The 18217-nt window shown below is 44.3% G+C and overlaps 2 long non-coding RNA genes across 2 annotated transcripts; both read left to right on the top strand.

Moving 5' to 3' along the window:
* The first annotated feature begins 7596 nt into the window (after positions 1–7596).
* On the top strand, positions 7597–8987 carry LOC306837554. The gene is made up of 3 exons (XR_013780959.1): positions 7597–7667; positions 8573–8617; positions 8724–8987. It is a non-coding gene; the product is annotated as an uncharacterized lncRNA (long non-coding RNA).
* A 3-nt stretch (positions 8988–8990) lies between these two features.
* LOC306837553 lies at positions 8991–10357 on the top strand. Its single transcript, XR_013780958.1, has 3 exons — positions 8991–9237; positions 9410–9502; positions 10081–10357. It is a non-coding gene; the product is annotated as an uncharacterized lncRNA (long non-coding RNA).
* The last annotated feature ends 7860 nt before the right edge of the window (positions 10358–18217 follow it).

Raw genomic sequence — 18217 nt, 5'->3', positions numbered from 1 at the left:
GTTTGCAGGCTGGTTGGTCGGATTCGTCCGTCGATCGGACACCAACATAGTGTGCAGGCAGCCTGCACCCAGCACGCACACACACATGCTGGAGGCTGCACTATGTTGGTGTCAGAGGGACGAACCACTTGGACCATCCAACCAACTAGCCCTCCTATCTAAAGTGCATGTTTTGATGATTGTGGGAGGAAGCCGGATTACCCGTGAACCCACACCTCAAGGGAAGAACATGCAAACTCCCCATAGAGGCCCCCCTGGAACACAAGGCCCCAGAGAGTTCTTTTAAATTTTTGGTTTGAAAGAGCCTCTACTTATAACCTAGGTTGGCTTGTTCTGTGACGTCAAGAGTCACGTCATTAATCAGCCTGCAGAAAGCCTCTGTACAGTCTCAACACGTTGTGACGTCACGCTCCGGCTCCAGTATGGTCTAAAACCGATGGGAGGTGGTGCACACATAAAGGTGCTCCTAAGTTGTGACATCACTAAAGCAGTCCACATTTCAATGCTTTAATGAGCCAAACTTAAAGAAAGCTTGTGGTGAACGATCAGCTACTTAGAGGAGCTTACCCATATTATAGAAGATTATTATTAATACTGTGAGCCATATCGATAAGTGAGATGCTATTATTTGACGGCATCTTATAATGATGTGTCTGAACCTAATGATGTTTCTCACAGACTGGGAGGGGCTAAGAGAGTTTAGTGCAAATCAAATAAATGTCTTTAAAATAATAAACAACAACATAACATCAAACACGACTGCAAGATGTGCTCCAAATTATTTAGACTGGCTGTGAATCATATTTTGTTGAGCATGAATGGGTGACCTGTGTATAGTCACTGAACTATTTCACAGTGAGGGCAATAAACTGATGAAGTAAACAAACAAAGTATAGATAATAAATACATGTGTAACCTCCTGCCTGATAAGAGGGGGACACGTTCTGTCCTTAACAATGTCCGAACGTCAACAGAACTTTCCATATCTTTCATTATTCATACATTGGCACACCTGGCTCCACCTAGTGTTACATTTCTGAATTACAAACAAAATATTCAAAGCAAACAGATTTCTCAAACCGAGATAAATGAACAAGTAAAGCCCAATTAGCTCCAAACAGTATTATCTATCTCTGTAAATATCTATTTAGTCTATGTTTCTATAGGCTATATGTTGGTTTGCATATTTTGTCCGTGTGCTTCCGTGCGCGTGTATCTGTGCTTACACGTGTATATGGTTGGATGGTCGGATTCGTCCGTGCGCGCGCGCAGACACACACGCACACGCTGCACGCTGTGTTGGTGTCCGATGGACGGACGAATCCAACCACCCAACCAGCCCTTTGTGTTTGGGTGCGCGTGCGTGCGTGCGTGCGTCTGTCCGTTTACACACACACACACACACACGCTGCAGGCTGCAGGTTATGTTGGTGTCAGACAGATGGACCACTCGGACCATCCAACCAACAAGCCCTGTGTGTGTTAGGGTGTGCGTGCGGGTGTGTGTTTGTGCAGGCTGGTTGGTCTGACGGTCGGATTCATCTGTCCGTCACACCAACGTAGTCTGCAGCCTGCAGCGTGTGTGTAGGCTCCAGGCTGCAGGTTATGTTGGTGTCAGACGGACGAACCACTTCGACCATCCAACCAACTAGCCCTCCTATCTAAAGTGCATGTTTTGATGATTGTGGGGGGAAACCCACGCCTCAAGGGAAGAACATGCAAACTCCCCACAGAGGCCCCGACCCCCCTGGAACACAAGGTCCCAGAGAGTTCGTAAGTGTTTGCAGGCTGGTTGGTCGGATTCGTCCGTCGATCGGACACCAACATAGTGTGCAGGCAGCCTGCACCCAGCACGCACACACACATGCTGGAGGCTGCACTATGTTGGTGTCAGAGGGACGAACCACTTGGACCATCCAACCAACTAGCCCTCCTATCTAAAGTGCATGTTTTGATGATTGTGGGAGGAAGCCGGATTACCCGTGAACCCACACCTCAAGGGAAGAACATGCAAACTCCCCATAGAGGCCCCCCTGGAACACAAGGTCCCAGAGAGTTCTTTTTAATGTTTGGTTTGAAAGAGCCTCTACTTATAACCTCGGTTGGCTTGTTCTGTGACGTCAAGAGTCACGTCATTAATTAACTGCGCGTGCAGAAAGCCTCTGTACAGTCTAAACACGTTGTGACGTCACGCTCCGGCTCCAGTATGGTCTAAAACCGATGGGAGGTGGTGCACACATAAAGGTGCTCCTAAGTTGTGACATCACTAAAGCAGTCCACATTTCAATGCTTTAATGAGCCAAACTTAAAGAAAGCTTGTGGTGAACGATCAGCTACTTAGAGGAGCTTACCCATATTATAGAAGATTATTATTAATACTGTGAGCCATATCGATAAGTGAGATGCTATTATTTGACGGCATCTTATAATGATGTGTCTGAACCTAATGATGTTTCTCACAGACTGGGAGGGGCTAAGAGAGTTTAGTGCAAATCAAATAAATGTCTTTAAAATAATAAACAACAACATAACATCAAACACGACTGCAAGATGTGCTCCAAATTATTTAGACTGGCTGTGAATCATATTTTGTTGAGCATGAATGGGTGACCTGTGTATAGTCACTGAACTATTTCACAGTGAGGGCAATAAACTGATGAAGTAAACAAACAAAGTATAGATAATAAATACATGTGTAACCTCCTGCCTGATAAGAGGGGGACACGTTCTGTCCTTAACAATGTCCGAACATCAACAGAACTTTCCATATCTTTCATTATTCATACATTGGCACACCTGGCTCCACCTAGTGTTACATTTCTGAATTACAAACAAAATATTCAAAGCAAACAGATTTCTCAAACCGAGATAAATGAACAAGTAAAGCCCAATTAGCTCCAAACAGTATTATCTATCTATCTTTGTAAATATCTCTTTAGTCTATGTTTCTATAGGCTATATGTTGGTTTGCATATTTTGTACCTGTGCTTGCGTGCGCGTGTATCTGTGCTTACACGTACATTTATTTGGTTGGATGTTCGGATTCGTCCGTGCGCGCGCGCGCACACGCACACGCTGCACGCTGTGTTGGACTTGCGGTCAACGACAGATGAACGAATCCAACCATCCAACCAGACATGCGTGAAGTTGGCCCCCACCCCACGCAAAACTTCGGGATCAGGTACCTGATTTTTGTCGTCTCCTTGGTTTGACTTGTCAGTTAACAGGTGGACGGAACAGGACGGGCTTTCTTGTAGTCGTGATGCAATGATGGAAATAAAACTGTTTTAATAACAATAATAATATTAAAATAAAGATACGGTGAAAAACCAATTCAGTATACATAAATAATTATTTTTTTAAAATTAAATAAAATATAAATAGAACTACAAAAGGTTTTGAACTCACAGTGACAAAAATAAAATAAAAAAGCTGGAAAAAAAACTTTGAATAAGAAATGATGAGTTAAAAAAGTAAAATGACGTGATGAAATAAAAAATAAATATACGGAATTTATTATTAATGTATAAAAGAATATAAGGAAACTAAAATAGTCAATAAAAGGATAAACTCAAACGGAAATCAAAGTGTGCCAATGTCACTACTTGTACGAATTCTTTTCTGACTTAAGGTGGTTCTGGTCCTCAACTGGTGAGTGGGGCCCGAAAGTGGCTCATGACCATGGACTGTAAAATGACCCATGAGTGGATGGCAGGAATGTCCATATCGCGAGTGGCTCCTGTTTTCTTTCATTAACGAGTTAATTTCTTGAGGAAAAAAACCCAGATTTGACTTAATGCATGAAAGCCGGAGTGTCAACCCAGAGATAAATTATAATAATAATAAAAACAGGAATGTAGCGGTCACAGGAGAACACTGTACGTTTGTCTGCTTAGGGGTCAGTACTTTATGTAAATGTCATTAAAATAACTTTTGTTGTTTGAACAAATACGAGAGGGTCGATTTGTCCCGTAGAGAGTGGTTCACATGAAACACATAATCAACTACTGACTTTACAACATGAACCGTTACACTGTCCCCCCCTTACTGAATCCCTCGCCCCGAGGGATCACAAACAAAGTCCCTGAGGCGACCCGGGGGCCTTTTCCGTCTCCAGGGCCGAGTCGTCACCCCTGGCTATGCGCTGGGTCTCCGCCAGTGTAACAGGGACATGGCAGAAGTTGTCCCGAGTGAGTCCAGCCCACCACCCTTGCAGACTCAATGGTGTCATCTGCTTTTGGAGGGAGTGGAGCCAGGTTCCCCCGTCTGTGTTGCTGGGCTCCGCCGTCCGTACACGGGGCAATGCGGGACACAGGGGCAAGGGTCTGCATCGTCCCGTCTACGCAGACCCTGGGCCGTTTCCCTGATCATCAGCCCGCCTAGGGCACCTCACGCTGATGTGGCCAACCTGGATTCACTTGAACCGCAGATCTCACAGCAGGTCCACCGCCATTGTGGTCACATCCTGCGGGCCCTCCAATAATCTCCCTCTCCAACGCCAGCTCCAGCGCCTCCTGCAGAGTGCGGGGGTGCGCCAGCTGGGTCTGAACACGCAGCTCCCTGGGTGTAATGGCACGAACACCACCGCACCACCTCCGCACCACCCAGACAGCCCTTTGGGTTTGGGTGCGCGTGCGTGCGTGTGCATGCTGCTATGTTGGTGTCAGACGGATGGACCACTCGGACCATCCAACCAACTCGCCCTCCTATCTAAAGTGCATGTTTTGATGATTGTGGGAGGAAGCCGGATTACCCGTGAACCCACACCTCAAGGGAAGAACATGCAAACTCCCCATAGAGGCCCCCCTGGAACACAAGGCCCCAGAGAGTTCTTTTAAATTTTTGGTTTGAAAGAGCCTCTACTTATAACCTAGGTTGGCTTGTTCTGTGACGTCAAGAGTCACGTCATTAATCAGCCTGCAGAAAGCCTCTGTACAGTCTCAACACGTTGTGACGTCACGCTCCGGCTCCAGTATGGTCTAAAACCGATGGGAGGTGGTGCACACATAAAGGTGCTCCTAAGTTGTGACATCACTAAAGCAGTCCACATTTCAATGCTTTAATGAGCCAAACTTAAAGAAAGCTTGTGGTGAACGATCAGCTACTTAGAGGAGCTTACCCATATTATAGAAGATTATTATTAATACTGTGAGCCATATCGATAAGTGAGATGCTATTATTTGACGGCATCTTATAATGATGTGTCTGAACCTAATGATGTTTCTCACAGACTGGGAGGGGCTAAGAGAGTTTAGTGCAAATCAAATAAATGTCTTTAAAATAATAAACAACAACATAACATCAAACACGACTGCAAGATGTGCTCCAAATTATTTAGACTGGCTGTGAATCATATTTTGTTGAGCATGAATGGGTGACCTGTGTATAGTCACTGAACTATTTCACAGTGAGGGCAATAAACTGATGAAGTAAACAAACAAAGTATAGATAATAAATACATGTGTAACCTCCTGCCTGATAAGAGGGGGACACGTTCTGTCCTTAACAATGTCCGAACGTCAACAGAACTTTCCATATCTTTCATTATTCATACATTGGCACACCTGGCTCCACCTAGTGTTACATTTCTGAATTACAAACAAAATATTCAAAGCAAACAGATTTCTCAAACCGAGATAAATGAACAAGTAAAGCCCAATTAGCTCCAAACAGTATTATCTATCTCTGTAAATATCTATTTAGTCTATGTTTCTATAGGCTATATGTTGGTTTGCATATTTTGTCCGTGTGCTTCCGTGCGCGTGTATCTGTGCTTACACGTGTATATGGTTGGATGGTCGGATTCGTCCGTGCGCGCGCGCAGACACACACGCACACGCTGCACGCTGTGTTGGTGTCCGATGGACGGACGAATCCAACCACCCAACCAGCCCTTTGTGTTTGGGTGCGCGTGCGTGCGTGCGTGCGTCTGTCCGTTTACACACACACACACACACACGCTGCAGGCTGCAGGTTATGTTGGTGTCAGACAGATGGACCACTCGGACCATCCAACCAACAAGCCCTGTGTGTGTTAGGGTGTGCGTGCGGGTGTGTGTTTGTGCAGGCTGGTTGGTCTGACGGTCGGATTCATCTGTCCGTCACACCAACGTAGTCTGCAGCCTGCAGCGTGTGTGTAGGCTCCAGGCTGCAGGTTATGTTGGTGTCAGACGGACGAACCACTTCGACCATCCAACCAACTAGCCCTCCTATCTAAAGTGCATGTTTTGATGATTGTGGGGGGAAACCCACGCCTCAAGGGAAGAACATGCAAACTCCCCACAGAGGCCCCGACCCCCCTGGAACACAAGGTCCCAGAGAGTTCGTAAGTGTTTGCAGGCTGGTTGGTCGGATTCGTCCGTCGATCGGACACCAACATAGTGTGCAGGCAGCCTGCACCCAGCACGCACACACACATGCTGGAGGCTGCACTATGTTGGTGTCAGAGGGACGAACCACTTGGACCATCCAACCAACTAGCCCTCCTATCTAAAGTGCATGTTTTGATGATTGTGGGAGGAAGCCGGATTACCCGTGAACCCACACCTCAAGGGAAGAACATGCAAACTCCCCATAGAGGCCCCCCTGGAACACAAGGTCCCAGAGAGTTCTTTTTAATGTTTGGTTTGAAAGAGCCTCTACTTATAACCTCGGTTGGCTTGTTCTGTGACGTCAAGAGTCACGTCATTAATTAACTGCGCGTGCAGAAAGCCTCTGTACAGTCTAAACACGTTGTGACGTCACGCTCCGGCTCCAATATGGTCTAAAACCGATGGGAGGTGGTGAAGTAAACAAACAAAGTATAGATAATAAATACATGTGTAACCTCCTGCCTGATAAGAGGGGGACACGTTCTGTCCTTAACAATGTCCGAACATCAACAGAACTTTCCATATCTTTCATTATTCATACATTGGCACACCTGGCTTCACCTAGTGTTACATTTCTGAATTACAAACAAAATACTGAAAGCAAACAGAGATTTCTCAAACAGAGATAAATGAACAAGTAAAGCCCAATTAGCTCCAAACAGTATTATCTATCTATCTGTAAATATCTCTTTAGCCTATGTTTCTATAGGCTATATGTTGGTTTGCATATTTTGTACCTGTGCTTGCGTGCGCGTGTATCTGTGCTTACACGTACAGCTATTTGGTTGGATGGTCGGATTCGTCCCTGCGCGCGCAGACGCACATGCACATGCACACACACGCACACGCGCACACACACACGCACACACGCTGCACTCTATGTTGGTGTCCGATAGACGGACGAATCCAACCACCCAACCAGCCCTGTGTGTTTGGGTGCGCGTGTGTGTTTCGTCTGGTTGGACAAAAGCATATTATAGAAGATTATTATTAATACACTCAAAAAACTGATTCAAGCCCTTCTTAGATGTGACACACTTAAGTATTGTTGAATTTATTAAAAAATATCGAGTTTTAAAATATAGACAGATATATTTAGTCAGTGAAACATAAACTTTCTCATAATTGATCCTGTGGGATTGATTTGATGTTGATTAACGCAAAATAAATGAGTTCAGAATTTGGAGCCGCCCTTTGCGCATGCGCATAATCTTCGCGGCCATAACGTCTTTCGGCTGGATTAGACCACATCAACCGTAATCGGGAAACCTGCAGCAGGTTGGAGCTCGGTCTTTGGTAAGTATTAATTGTTTTTTATAACTGTAATACTGTAGACTGTACCGCTGGTGTATTCAGTGCTATATACCACAATTCGTGTAATGTTTGTGGGGGTGAACTTTACTTTTAAAGTCCGAGTTTGCGTGCTAGCTTGGTAACCTCCAACATGGCCGCTAGTTTAATAGTCCAGAAATGAACACGGCAGTCGGAAAACTGCACGATGATTGTGAGGTGAACGAATTTGCCCTCACTTATTATATAACATAAGTCAGGCCGGGATGAACGTGAGGACCAGCGTGAGCGGGTAAGATTATTGACTCGACAGTCGGAGATAAATGCATGTAATGTCTGCCCATGTAGTTTTACTTTATTCAATGTGTGTGCTTCCGCTGGGTCCGCTGCGTTGCGTGTCAGCTCCGGCACTCCGGAGACTGCCTGTATGTGTGTTTGAATGCGTGTTTATAAGGATTATATAGTGTGTTATACCTCATAAAGAGTATTATCTCGCGCTATCGCGAGTGACTCTGGTTGAAGTTCAGGCACCAGATCCTGTTGGTGTTGAGCTTGCCCTGTTTTGTTGAACTCCATCATCTCCGCCGGTCTCTGCCTCTTTCACACCCTCTCTCCTTCAGTAAAGCTGTCGATTAAGCAGTAAATGTAGATTCTAGGTTATAGATGGTCAGTGAATACATGCAGGAAGGTCAATATTGTTCCTGTGTTTATTTTAATAAAATGGCAGAATTTAAAATAATCTCATGTCTTGAATTTAATTATTGAAACTTAATTGTTTGTCAAATAATGGGTAGCCTATTCTAAATGTTATCTTGTTTTATTGGTCAGAGCTTTAATTCAATTGCAACTTGTCTGCATTTCTGGGTATTCTGGTACTTGCACTCACAACTTAATGTTATCATCTTTTGCAGATTGATCTTTTTTTTCAAGCTTCATGTGGCAGCCTCTTAGTGATTGTAAGTAATAGGTTATGTGTTTAATGCTGGTACAAGCTGATCTCTATCATTGTCATCCTTTTGATGTGATGTTATATATGCTAATTCTCTTTATTCTCTATTTCAGGACTATGAACGTGGCAGTGTAAAGAATGCAGTTTGGAACTATCTAGCAGGTATTTGTTGTTGCAGCATTTTAGGCAGACTCACGGGCATTTAAGGGGCAGTTATCGCTATCCATGTCCATATGCAGATTGCCCATGCAGGTTTTAGTACATGGAGTAAGCTACTAAATCATACATACAAAGTTCATGGTAAACAGCAAACTCCCAAAACAGCAGAAGTAGCTACATTCAAGTGTCATGAACAGAGGCCCATGATTGAGGAATTCCAGCAGAGTGAAGTAAGTTAACTTGTAACTTGTATTGATATTTAACTGTAAGAAAATGGTAATTTTTTCTAAAGATTTTTAAAAATATATTTTTCAGATTAATGAGGAGTTCTTGCGGATCACTACAAAGCCACTGAAGTCAAAGTTTATGTCACAACTGGACCACTTTTCACTCAAGTTGATGCAGATCTTCAAAAGCAAATGAGTGAAGGGGCAACAAATCAAAGACGTTCTGGCAAAAATAGATTTGGTAAGTAGAAATACTCGAACCGTTTTTATATATATATATATATATATGTATGTGTGTGTGTGTTAGTTTATCTTGTTTTTTCACACCCTCTAGTCAACTTGCCCCCCTCCCTGTGCCACTGTTGCACCAATATTTAGCCAAATTCTGTTTTGATTTTTCACCCCTGCTTTAGTGTGACGACATTGACACCAGGAGGGAGTGCATCCTGAGAAGCCTTGTTATCTACCTCAATGAAGATCCAGACACTTTCTTCGAGGAATATCTGGTAAGTCAATAGTTCGTCTTACACAGTAGCATGAAATAGTGTCACAGATTCATATTTACATATATTGTGGTCCTTTGAGCTCAACACACTACAACTTTTTGGCATTTTGTAAACAATGTGGCTCTTTGAATTTTTATTTTGGTTTGAAATCACTGGTAGGTGCAAGAAGAGTCAGAGTCTCCTAAGCTGATAGTGGCAAATGGTCGGAGGCCCTGTGGAGTAAAACAGCTATTTCTGTCCCACAGGTCCATCTCTATAGGGATGTGGTTGCCTAAAGGATCATTTAGCAGCAATTGCATTATGTTCATGGCTGCTTGCTGAAGTTATTTACTGGCCCAATGTCAAACATATTATTTTATATATATATATATATATATATATATATATGGTTAACTTTCCAATCACATTTAACTCATGATAGATACATGATTGATTTGACAAGCAATGAGGACTTAAAAAAAAAATTCAAATTCATATATAACACATTACAGATGCATGCCACAAAACAGTTGATTTTCTGTTAGTGGTGTTCAGCCTTTTATCTAATACAAGTGTTATGTTTTTGTGTTGTTGTTCAGGCCTCCGCCACTGAGGATGCAGAAAGGGACATTGATCCTCACGGTCATGGGGATATACATAATCCGTGGAGATGGCGAGAGGCAGCCAGAGGATGTGGGAGTTGTTATCGAAGGCATCAAAGTCCTGAGCAACGTGGACAGTGTCATCATGGGGGTCATAATGATGTTTGGGCTCATTTATGCCCTGGATCTAAACTTTCCAGACAACCTCAAGTACACATTTGAGTTTTTCTAGAAGATCCTAATGAACCTGGATGGGCACAAGCTGAACACAAAGATACAGCAGCTGAAAAATGAGGTGAACACTTGTTGGCAAAGTTCATCATCGGATCTTTATTTTTGGTTGTATTGTTCTTGCCTTCATTTTCACCCCATATAAAGACACTCTATGACCTACAACATTTTGGACTTGAGAATTGGACTCAGAATTGACTTAAGTTACAGGGAAGAAGAGGCTGTTTATTGAACTGCTGGAAGTACACGATCAACATCATATGCAGTCATGGGGAGTGGAGAGAGATTACGGGGGTTTAGACTGGATGAACAGTTTGCTCACTTTACCTCCACATTTTATCTCTGAGTGTGACTACCCTCCACACTTCTCACATCCATTGTCTCCTCCATCACTCATGTCAGGATAAATGGAGTTCGTTTCATGTTTTGTTTTTACTGGCTTACATTCAAAGGACATTTTCTACTAGCATCCCATTAATATCAGATTCCTGGTCTGTGAATGTTAATTTTCTTATTTTTGTTTGTTGCCAATTTGATCCATGGGAATTTAGTTTTTGCCTTGTTTTCTTTTCTTTATCTCTAGTACATTAAGGCTAATGGCTTTTGTAACGACTGTTTCATTAACTCAACAATACTTGTCAGCTTTTCAACCTTTTCTGTTAACTGCTGTATTGTGTCCATTTTAGGTTTTCTTCCTGTGCTTTCCTCCTTCACGCTAGGACACTGAGTTGCATTTATCTCAACCTGAGTACTGTGCACATTTGTGTGCTTTTGACGAGTGACTGGACCATGGCGACGCTGTCTTTCACTTTCATCACTCATCACCTTTTTCAGTTGTTTCAGGATAGCTTCATCAGTGACTGTAGTATCTTCAAGCAGTGGTTTTAGCTCCCTTTGAATGTCACCATGTCTGTGCCCTAGACCTTGATATACAGTGTGGAGAAAAACATCTTGGACCGTGCTGGCAGAGTATTTTATGTCTGTGTCTGTGTGTTTCGAAGCAAGCAAGATCTTCTGTTTCAGTCCTATGACTCTATATAAGAACTGTTGGGGTGTCTCATTGTCATTTTGTTTGGTGCACATTAACTCTTGGAAAAGCTCTGTGTTGTTTTGTTCACCAAGGTGAGAGTGTAGGAAGTCTTTAAGCTCCTCTACTGTAAGTTCATCTTTGTTCATTAGCATGTCCTTGACATTTCCAGGCTTGATGACTTGGAGGACAGCTCTGACAATTTCAGCATCACTAAACTGTTCTTTAAAAGCTTCTTTTATCTGGCGACAAATGTTGTTGTAACTAATGTCTGACCCCTGGTCTCCAATCTGACCCCCTTGAATCTTAAACTCTCTACGATGGAGATAAGACAGGTCTCTTAAGGAAAACCCATTGTCATGTGTTACATGTTTTGAGTGCTCAACAGGACTTTTAGCTGAATGTTGTGATACATTTCTACTTTGTGACCTGGACTGTGTCATTACAGGTGGCTGACATGCAGACTGATCAACGGATGTGGGCATGTACTGCATAATTTTCTGATTGAGCTCTTAAGTAATTTCTGCAGCTCTGTGTCATTCGCAACTGTACGATTAACATCTGCATGGTGAGTTGCCCTACCAAAAACAGGCTGTCTCTCATCTTCATCATCTACATGTAAAGCTAACTTGACATTACCCTTAGCTTGACTCTGTGCAATACCATCAGCATTAAACTGATCATCTGAATTTACTTTGGCTGCTATTTGTAATAGTGGCTCAGATACACGACTTTGAATGACTTCATCCACTACATCTTTCAAATTCATTGTTACAAACCCTGATCCTCGGATTCTAACAAGGGCTTACTGCACATGAAATTACTGATGTACTCAAAGCAACTGTCTTCATCCCCGAACTTGGGTCGAGCCTGGTCCCCTTCTCCCATCGGACCGAGAGTCTTGACGATCTGGAACACTTTTTAGCTTGCTCAATTTCCAATCAAATTTGAGTTGGGCATGATGTAAATCAATTTAGCTTAATAACCAAAATAATTTCATTTCCTTCTGCAGGTGGTTAAGTGTTTTATTCCTTCTGCAGAAGTCTTGACTTCAACGTGCTGATTTATGGTTTGTTAAGAAGCCAAACAAACAAACTCCTTAGTTACTTCATCAGCTCTTAATACGCTGAGTTAATCTTTATAGTCTGTTACTGTTTACCTAAAAAAAAAGGGTCGACAATCCTGCAGGACCTCCAGTACTTTTGGTCCAATCAGGGCCTTCTACTCCTGCTTTAACATCCAGGTTTGACTGAAGAACAGCACTCTGCTAAAGATCAGACGTCACTCAGAGTCGTGGTATTTAAATGTAATAGAACAACCTCGAGTGAGTTGAAATATTCTAAGCTGAGAAACAGAAATGTGACGAGTGACGATCTTCACTTTGACGTTTAAATACTTAGCTGACAACGCCCTCTGTTTCCATCTCTTGAAGTTCTGTTGAATATCTATTTTTTGTTCCTGTAAAAAGCTCTGTTGATCCTGCTGGGGGAGGTTCTGGTGGCTTCTCCGGGTCCCTGAATGCACCACGGCACCAATGAATAAAGAGATAAGAGATTAAAACTGGCTGAGAATCATGTCTTTATTTTATCTCTCAAAACATTTAATGTTAGATGAACAGATAATTGTTGTCTCGCTGTAAGTGGATTGACATTAAAAGAGCTGATGTGTCCAGGGGTGACAAACAAACATGCAGGTAGAGGGTCAGAAAAAATAGAATGAAGTTACACAAAGTCCAGAGTAGGTCAAATGGATTTTAAGACCCAGAGAGGAGTGGTGATGAAACAATTCTCTGGTCGCTGTTTATCAGTCAAAGGCCATTTCATCTACAGCCCTGTCCATTCATTCACTTTTCTAGACTACATCTAACCCACAACCTGTGTACCTACCTACCTACCAACCATTGTGGAAGTGGTGAGTAGACAAGCATTAGATCACAGGTGTCAAACTCCAGTCCTGGAGGGCCGGCTTCCTCAGACTTTTATGTGTCTCCCTGCTCTAACACACCTGCTTTAAACCAATGTGTTGTCATCAAGCTCTGCAGAAGCCTGATAACGAGTCAATCGAGTCGTCACCCCTGGCTATGCGCTGGGTCAACGCCAGGGTAACAGGGACATGGCAGAAGTTGCCCGAGTGAGTCCAGCCCACCACCCTTGCAGACTCAATGGTGTCATCTGCTTTTGGAGGGAGTGGAGCCAGGTTCCCCCGTCTGTGTTGCTGGGCTCCGCCGTCCGTACACGGGGCAATGCGGGACACAGGGGCAAGGGTCTGCATCGTCCCGTCTACGCAGACCCTGGGCCGTTTCCCTGATCATCAGCCCGCCTAGGGCACCTCACGCTGATGTGGCCAACCTGGATTCACTTGAACCGCAGATCTCACAGCAGGTCCACCGCCATTGTGGTCACATCCTGCGGGCCCTTCAATAATCTCCCTCTCCAACGCCAGCTCCAGCGCCTCCTGCAGAGTGCGGGGGTGCGCCAGCTGGGTCTGAACACGCAGCTCCCTGGGTGTTATGGCACGAACACCACCGCACCACCCAGCCAGCCCTTTGGGTTTGGGTGCGCGTGCGTGCGTGTGCATGCTGCTATGTTGGTGTCAGACGGATGGACCACTCGGACCATCCAACCAACTCGCCCTCCTATCTAAAGTGCATGTTTTGATGATTGTGGGAGGAAGCCGGATTACCCGTGAACCCACACCTCAAGGGAAGAACATGCAAACTCCCCCATAGAGGCCCCCCTGGAACACAAGGTCCCAGAGAGTTCTTTTAAATTTTTGGTTTGAAAGAGCCTCTACTTATAACCTCGGTTGGCTTGTTCTGTGACGTCAAGAGTCACGTCATTAATCAGCCTGCAGAAAGCCTCTGTACAGTCTCAACTTTATCATTGGATCACGACTACAAGAAAGCCCGTCCTGTTCCGTCCACCTGTTAACTGACAAGTCAAACCAAGGAGACGACAAAAATCAGGTACCTGACCCCGAAGTTTTGCGTGGGGTGGGGGCCAACTTCACGCAGGTCTGTTTGGGTGGTTGGATTCGTTCATCTGTCGTTGACCGCAAGTCCAACACAGCGTGCAGCGTGTGCGTGTCTGCGCGCGCACGGACGAATCCGACCATCCAACCAAATACACGTGTAAGCACAGATACACGCGCACGCAAGCACAAGGGCAAAATATGCAAACCAACATATAGCCTATAGAAACATAGACTAAAGAGATATTTACAAAGATAGATAGATAACACTGTTTGGAGCTAATTGGGCTTTACTTGTTCATTTATCTCGGTTTGAGAAATCTGTTTGCTTTGAATATTTTGTTTGTAATTCAGAAATTTAACACTATAGGTGGAGCCAGGTGTGCCAATGTATGAATAATGAAAGATATGGAAAGTTCTGTTGATGTTCGGACATTGTTAAGGACAGAACGTGTCCCCCTCTTATCAGGCAGGAGGTTACACATGTATTTATTCTCTATACTTTGTTTGTTTACTTCACCACCTCCCATCGGTTTTAGACCATATTGGAGCCGGAGCGTGACGTCACAACGTGTTTAGACTGTACAGAGGCTTTCTGCACGCGCAGCTAATTAATGACGTGACTCTTGACGTCACAGAACGAGCCAACCGAGGTTATAAGTAGAGGCTCTTTCAAACCAAAAATTAAAAAGAACTCTCTGGGGCCTTGAGTTGCAGGGGGTCAGGGCCTCTATGGGGAGTTTGCATGTTCTTCCCTTGAGGCGTGGGTTTCCTCCCACAATCATCAAAACATGCACTTTAGATAGGAGGGCTAGTTGGTTGGATGGTCGGAGTAGTTCGTCCCTCTGACACCAACATAGCCTGCAGCCTGGAGCCTACACACACGCTGCAGGCTGCAGGCTATGTTGGTGTGCGACGGACAGATGAATCCGACCGTCAGACCAACCAGCCTGCACAAACACACACACAGGGCTTGTTGGTTGGATGGTCCGAGTGGTCCATCTGTCTGACACCAACATAACTTGCAGCCTGCAGCTTGTGTGTGTAGGCGGACAAACGAATCCGACCATGTAACCAACCAGACGAAACACACACGCGCACCCAAACACACAGGGCTGGTTGGGTGGTTGGATTCGTCCGTCTATCGGACACCAACATAGAGTGCAGCGTGTGCGTGTGTGTGTGTGTGTGTGTGTGTGCGCGCGCGCGCACGGACGAATCCGACCATCCAACCAAATACACGTGTAGGCACAGATACACGCGCACGCAAGCACATGGGCAAAATATGCAAACCAACATATAGCCTATAGAAACATAGACTAAAGAGATATTTACAGAGATAGATAGATAATACTGTTTGGAGCTAATTGGGCTTTACTTGTTCATTTATCTCGGTTTGAGAAATCTGTTTGCTTTGAATATTTTGTTTGTAATTCAGAAATGTAACACTATAGGTGGAGCCAGGTGTGCCAATGTATGAATAATGAAAGATATGGAAAGTTCTGTTGATGTTCGGACATTGTTAAGGACAGAACGTGTCCCCCTCTTATCAGGCAGGAGGTTACACATGTATTTATTATCTATACTTTGTTTGTTTACTTCATCAGTTTATTGCCCTCACTGTGAAATAGTTCAGTGACTATACACAGGTCACCTATTCATGCTCAACAAAATATGATTCACAGCCAGTCTAAATAATTTGGAGCACATCTTGCAGTCGTGTTTGATGTTATGTTGTTGTTTATTATTTTAAAGACATTTATTTGATTTGCACTAAACTCTCTTAGCCCCTCCCAGTCTGTGAGAAACATCATTAGGTTCAGACACATCATTATAAGATGCCGTCAAATAATAGCATCTCACTTATCGATATGGCTCACAGTATTAATAATAATCTTCTATAATATGGGTAAGCTCCTCTAAGTAGCTGATCGTTCACCACGAGCTTTCTTTAAGTTTGGCTCATTAAAGCATTGAAATGTGGACTGCTTTAGTGATGTCACAACTTAGGAGCACCTTTATGTGTGCACCACCTCCCATCGGTTTTAGACCATACTGGAGCCGGAGCGTGACGTCACAACGTGTTGAGACTGTACAGAGGCTTTCTGCAGGCTGATTAATGACGTGACTCTTGACGTCACAGAACAAGCCAACCTAGGTTATAAGTAGAGGCTCTTTCAAACCAAAAATTTAAAAGAACTCTCTGGGGCCTTGTGTTCCAGGGGGGCCTCTATGGGGAGTTTGCATGTTCTTCCCTTGAGGTGTGGGTTCACGGGTAATCCGGCTTCCTCCCACAATCATCAAAACATGCACTTTAGATAGGAGGGCGAGTTGGTTGGATGGTCCGAGTGGACCATCCGTCTGACACCAACATAGCAGCATGCACACGCACGCACGCGCACCCAAACCCAAAGGGCTGGCTGGGTGGTGCGGAGGTGGTGCGGTGGTGTTCGTGCCATAACACCCAGGGAGCTGCGTGTTCAGACCCAGCTGGCGCACCCCCGCACTCTGCAGGAGGCGCTGGAGCTGGCGTTGGAGAGGGAGATTATTGGAGGGCCCGCAGGATGTGACCACAATGGCGGTGGACCTGCTGTGAGATCTGCGGTTCAAGTGAATCCAGGTTGGCCACATCAGCGTGAGGTGCCCTAGGCGGGCTGATGATCAGGGAAACGGCCCAGGGTCTGCGTAGACGGGACGATGCAGACCCTTGCCCCTGTGTCCCGCATTGCCCCGTGTACGGACGGCGGAGCCCAGCAACACAGACGGGGGAACCTGGCTCCACTCCCTCCAAAAGCAGATGACACCATTGAGTCTGCAAGGGTGGTGGGCTGGACTCACTCGGGACAACTTCTGCCATGTCCCTGTTACACTGGCGGAGACCCAGCGCATAGCCAGGGGTGACGACTCGGCCCTGGAGACGGAAAAGGCCCCCGGGTCGCCTCAGGGACTTTGTTTGTGATCCCTCGGGGCGAGGGATTCAGTAAGGGGGGGACAGTGTAACGGTTCATGTTGTAAAGTCAGTAGTTGATTATGTGTTTCGTGTGAACCACTCTCTACGGGACAAATCGACCCTCTCGTATTTGTTCAAACAACAAAAGTTATTTTAATGACATTTACATAAAGTACTGACCCCTAAGCAGACAAACGTACAGTGTTCTCCTGTGACCGCTACATTCCTGTTTTTATTATTATTATAATTTATCTCTGGGTTGACACTCCGGCTTTCATGCATTAAGTCAAATCTGGGTTTTTTTCCTCAAGAAATTAACTCGTTAATGAAAGAAAACAGGAGCCACTCGCGATATGGACATTCCTGCCATCCACTCATGGGTCATTTTACAGTCCATGGTCATGAGCCACTTTCGGGCCCCACTCACCAGTTGAGGACCAGAACCCCCTTAAGTCAGAAAAGAATTCGTACAAGTAGTGACATTGGCACACTTTGATTTCCGTTTGAGTTTATCCTTTTATTGACTATTTTAGTTTCCTTTTATTCTTTTATACATTAATAATAAATTCCGTATATTTATTTTTTATTTCATCACGTCATTTTACTTTTTTAACTCATCATTTCTTATTCAAAGTTTTTTTTCCAGCTTTTTTATTTTATTTTTGTCACTGTGAGTTCAAAACCTTTTGTAGTTCTATTTATATTTTATTTATTTTTAAAAAAATAATTATTTATGTATACTGAATTGGTTTTTCACCGTATCTTTATTTTAATATTATTATTGTTATTAAAACAGTTTTATTTCCATCATTGCATCACGACTACAAGAAAGCCCGTCCTGTTCCGTCCACCTGTTAACTGACAAGTCAAACCAAGGAGACGACAAAAATCAGGTACCTGACCCCGAAGTTTTGCGTGGGGTGGGGGCCAACTTCACGCAGGTCTGTTTGGGTGGT

The sequence above is a fragment of the Symphodus melops genome (assembly GCF_947650265.1).
Source record: "Symphodus melops genome assembly, chromosome: 16".
NCBI classification, from domain to species: domain Eukaryota; kingdom Metazoa; phylum Chordata; class Actinopteri; order Labriformes; family Labridae; genus Symphodus; species Symphodus melops.
The sequence above is the reverse complement of the archived record's forward strand: the minus strand, read 5'-3'. Positions and strand labels throughout refer to the sequence as shown.